The sequence below is a fragment of the Sorex araneus genome, chromosome 3, assembly GCF_027595985.1.
Source record: "Sorex araneus isolate mSorAra2 chromosome 3, mSorAra2.pri, whole genome shotgun sequence".
NCBI lineage: Eukaryota > Metazoa > Chordata > Mammalia > Eulipotyphla > Soricidae > Sorex > Sorex araneus.
The window spans coordinates 182,499,099-182,504,475 of NC_073304.1; the positions used below are offsets into that span (position 1 = coordinate 182,499,099).

Genomic DNA, 5,377 nt, shown 5'->3' on the forward strand with positions numbered 1-5,377 from the left:
GGCACAGACAAAGTGCTTCTCCTCCCTTTCCTTGTGTTTCCTGCTGAGGGCAGTCCAGACTTGCCTGGCCTTGCCTTCTCTCAGATGCTAGTCCAGACAACTCTAAAATTATCCCCACCTGCTCCTGCCGCTAAGGCCCAGGGGAGCCAGGGCCTTTTTAAAAACAGCCCTATGGGGTCAGAGCTGAGCAGCAGAGACAGGTGATTGAAACTGGGCCCAGAATCCGATAGGCAGGACAGCAGAGCCAGATCGGTTTGGGACACTAGATCAGAAGGCCCCCGGACCACACATTTGCAGAGCCAGGAAGGCTCAGCCAGGTCAGATGAAGGAGAAAGCATGGCACCATGCCAGGCTTCCCAGAGCTCTTTTTCTATCAGGGCTGTGGAGACTGGACAGTCAGGACGCCTGCAGACAAAGCAAGTGCTTCCAGGCCATGAAATTATGTTCTCAGCCCCTGCCCTAGTTTTTGTTTAAAGTCCAGGCAGGGAAGGATGGGGGTGCAGAGAAAGGGAGCTGCAGTTTGGGGTAACCCTGTGTGCCAACTGCCCGGTCTTTGAGGTCTCCTGGAGTCCTGTTTTCATGCTGCTTCCGTCACTAGCCACAGGGAGGCCCAGGTCATCAGAGATATTCAAAGAGATGAAAGAAGAAAAGTCAGTAGGTGAGTTGGAGAAGAGGAGTAAGAAATGATCCCAACTGAAAAATAAAAATTAATGTACAAAGATGCATCTTTGCAATTACATCAAAAAGTATATGTCAATAGAGTTCCAGAAAAGAGCATAGAATTACACAGAAAAAAAAATATGAATGGGTGAAAAGTTAACCAACTTAGTAAAAGACACATAGTTACAGATTCCAAACCCTAAATCAGAAAGTATAAACAGACTTTTTTTGGTTGGGTCACTTCCAGTGATGCTCAGGGCTTACTTCTAGTGGCATTTAGTGGATTATATGTGGTATAGGGAGAGGGGGGAGTGTATCAAATCAAAGTTGGCCTTATGTAGAGCAAACATTTTAATTTCTCAACTATATTGTTGACCAGAAGAATTAATATCAAGATTTAAAGAACAGAATAAAAAGCTCAAAAGTAGACCCATACTCACACATTTATTTTTCTTTTTTTTTTTTTGGACAAGTATATTTGTTTTGTTTTGTTTTGTTTTAATTTTTTTATTAGTTTATTTTTAATTAGAGAGTCATCGTGAGGGTACAGTTACAGATTTTTGTGCTCATGCTTCCCCCATACAAAGTTCAATAACCCATCCCTTCACCAGTGCCCATTCTCCACCACCGTAAACCCAACATCCCTCCCCCCCTCCCCAGATCCGTCTCCCCCCACCCCACCCTGCCACTATGGCAGGGAATTCCCTTTTGTTTTCTCTCTCTGATTAGGTGTTGTGGTTTGCAATAGAGGTGTTGAGTGGCCATTGTGTTCAGTCTCTAGTCTGTATTCCACCCGCCTCACCCTTCCCCCACATGACCTCCAACCACATTTTACTTGGTGGTCCCTTCCCTGAGTTACCCAGAATGAGAGACCAGCCTCCAAGCCATGGAAACATTCTCCTGGTACTTATTTCTACTATTCTTGGGCGTTAGTCTTATAGTCTATTATTCTATATTCCACAGATGAGTGCAATCTTTCTATGTCTGTCTCTCTCTTTCTGACTCATTTCACTTAGCATGATACTTTCCATGTTGATCCACTTATATGCAAACGTCATGACCTCATTTTTTCTAACAGCTGCATAGTATTCCATTGTATAGATGTACCAGAGTTTCTTCAACCAGTCATCTGTTCTAGGGCACTCGGGTTTTTTCCAGATTCTGGCTATTGTAAACAGTGCTGCGGTGAACATATACGTGCATATGTCACTTCGACTATACTTTTTGGCTTTTCTGGGATATATTCCCAGCAGTGGTATTGCTGGGTCAAATGGGAGCTCAACCTCTAGTTTTTTGAGAATCGTCCATACTGTTTTCCAAAAGGGCTGAACTAGCCGGCATTCCCACCAGCAGTCACACATTTATTTTTCAAAAAGGTATCAAATAACCCAAATAGGAAAGGAAAGTATTGTTAACAAATGGTGTTGAAATAATATATTTATGGAGAAATAATTCATGCCCTCACTTGAGCTTTCTACAAAAATCAATCTGTGATGGAACACACACCTAAACATAAGACCTAAAACTATATGACATCTAAAAGAATGCATGGGAAAATATCTTCAAGATTGGGGTTCCTGGGCCACTGCCACTCGTGCCGGTGTGCGCCATTCTCCAGAGCTGTGGCTTTGCTTCGAGTCCCAAGTGTGTGACCCCCAGCCGGCACCCCACCCACTTTGAGGTAGTGAACATGGCCTCCGCATAAGTAGGCGTGGCCTCTTTTGGGGTGGGTGGCCACTCATGGAGGAAGTTATTTTTCCCTTTCCTGGCACTCTGGAGTCACATCTTCATCTCCATCACTTAATGAGGCCAATAGTCCAGTAGCCTATTCTTATTGCACCATAATACTGGCATCACAAGAAGCTCTACAAGTCTAAGATTAAAGAACACATCCTCCGAAGCTTCACTACAGACCTCAAATAAACTGCTGAGGAGCACCTGAGAGGAAGGTGAAACTCTAGAAGGGGGGAAAGGTGACACCATCTAACGAGCTCATTCAGAACCCTTTCTCACAACTAAAGGGGAATACTGATATCGAACTGGAAGGTCCCACAACCATACCACCTCAAAAACATGAAGAAAGAGCAAAAATCCCCACCACGAGGAGAAGATTATAAAAAAGGGTCTAGACGCCTCAACAAGCATTACCTACAAATACGATCTCTCTGATAAAGAATTCAGAGATGACTCTTCCTAGTCCGGCACTCACCAAGGAGAAAGCCATGTTCAGTTCGAGCTCGAAGACCGTGAAGCCCAATGGCGAGAAGCCGGACGAATTCGAGTCCGGCATTTCCCAGGCGCTCCTGGAGTTGGAGATGAACTCGGACCTGAAGGAGCAGCTGAGGGAGCTGAATATCACGGCAGCCAAGGAAATTGAAGTTGGTGGTGGACGAAAAGCTATTATAATTTTCGTTCCTGTTTCTCAACTAAAGTCTTTCCAGAAAATCCAAGTCCGGCTAGTACGGGAAGTGGAGAAAAGTTCAGTGGGAAGCATGTTGTCTTCATTGCTCAGAGGAGAATTTTGCCTAAGCCAATGAGATTGTGGGCAAGAGAATCCGAGTGAAACTGGATGGCACCCGGCTCATAAAGTTTCATTTGGATAAAGCACAGCAGAACAATGTGGAACATAAGGTTGAAACCTTTTCTGGTGTCTATAAGAAGCTCACAGGCAAAGATGTTAATTTTGAATTCCCAGAGTTTCAGTTGTAAACATAAATGACTAAATAAAATATCATTCACAGTAAAATAAAAAAGAATTCAGAGATGAAATGTTGAAAATGTTCAATGAATTCAAAGAAACATTTCAACAGACATCCAGTAAATTAAAGGAGGAATGAAAGAAACAATGGAACGGACAGCTGAGAAAATACAGGAAGAAATGAGAACAGAAATAAAAAAGCTACAAAAGGAGTGTCATGAATAAAGGATTCTATAGATGAAATTAAAAACGCAGTGGGTGCCCTCAATAGTAGAATGGCTACAGCCGAAGACAGAATTAGTGAGCTTGAAGATAAGCTGCAGGAAGCTTACAGGCAAAAACAAGCAATGGGAAAAGACCTCAAAATAGCTCGTAGGTGAATCAGAGACTTAGGGGTTGATTTCAAGAGGAACAACCTTAGAATCATCAGAGTGCCAGAAGGACAGGGAGACAACCCCAATAAGAAAAGCCACAGTTAAAAGTATCATTGCTGATAAGTTCCCAGAGCTGGAGAATGCAGGAATCCAGATCCAAGGAGCCTGAAGAGTGCCAGCTAAAAGAAACCCTAGTAAAAAGATTCCAAGACATATCATAGTCAGAATCATGGATGCCACGGATAGAGACATGATATTGCAAACAGCAAGGTCAAAGAAGGAAATCACATACAAGGAAGCACCCCTTAGATTTACAGCAGACCTATCAGAGGAAACCCTCCAATCCCGAAGACAATGGTGGGATATAGTGAAAAAAACTCAATGAAATGAACGCCTCACCAAGAATACTTTATCTGGCTAAACTCTCACTCAAACTTGAAGGAGCAATACACTATTTCATGGATAAACAACAGCTCAGAAACTTCATAGACTCAAAACCAAACTTAAAAGAAGGACTAAAGTGGCTACTGTAAGACAAGAAAAACCCCTACAAACACAACAAACCCCTACAGGAAGATGGCACAAAACCCCATGACAATGATCTCCCTCAATGTCAATGGCCTAAATGCACCAATTAAGAGACACAGAGTGGCAAAATGGATTCAGAAACTAAACCCAACATTCTGCTGCCTACAAGAAACACATCTGAACAGTCAGAGCAAACACAGACTCAAAGTCAAAGGATGGAAAACAATCCTGCAAGCAAACAATTTCCTCAAAAGAGCTGGGGTGGCCATACTAGTATGTGAAAACATAGATTTTAGGTTGAAAAAGATTAGAAGGGACAGCGAAGGCCATTTTTTACTAATCAAGGGATATGTACTGCAGGAAGAAATCACACTCCTAAACGTGTACACACCTAATGAGGGACCAGCTAAATACTTGAAACAAGTGCTAACAGATTTTTAAGGAGGACATTGCTAGCAATACAATAGTAGTTGGAGACTTCAACACTGCCCTATCAATTCTAGATAGAACAACAAGATTAAAACTCAGCAAGGAAACACTGGCTTTGAAGGAAGAGATAGAAGAGAGAGCGCTAATAGATCGATATAGGGCGTTGCATCCCAAAAAGAAAGAATACAAATTTTTTTTCCAGTGCACACAGAACATTTTCCAAAATAGACCACATGCTGGGTCACAAAACATACCTCAAAAAAGCAGCAAGATAGAAATTGTATCAACTATCTTTTCAAACCACGATGTACTGAAGATAGAAGTTAATCATGCACAGGCACTGAGAACAAAGCAAACACCTGGAAATTAAACAACTCAATGTTGAACAATGAATTAGTCAGGAAGGAAATTAAGGAAGAAATTAAAAGATACCTGGAAACAAATGAGAATGAGGACACGAGTTACCAGAACCTATGGGATGCAGCTAAAGCCATATTAAGGGGAAAATTTATAGCTCTGCAAGCATTCTTCAGGAAGGGAAAAAGGGCCTACATAGATAACTTGACTTCACAGCTCAAGATCTTAGAAAAGGATCAACAAAAGGAGCCCAAACCAGGCAGAAGGAAAGAAATAACAAAACTTAGAGCAGAAATTAATGACATGGAAGCCCCCCCCCAAAAAAAAAAAC

The 5,377-nt window shown here is 42.2% G+C and overlaps 1 pseudogene; it reads left to right on the plus strand.

Annotated features, from left to right (window-relative positions):
* The first annotated feature begins 2,853 nt into the window (after nucleotides 1-2,853).
* LOC129403650 (40S ribosomal protein S7-like) lies at nucleotides 2,854-3,416 on the plus strand (annotated as a pseudogene).
* The last annotated feature ends 1,961 nt before the right edge of the window (nucleotides 3,417-5,377 follow it).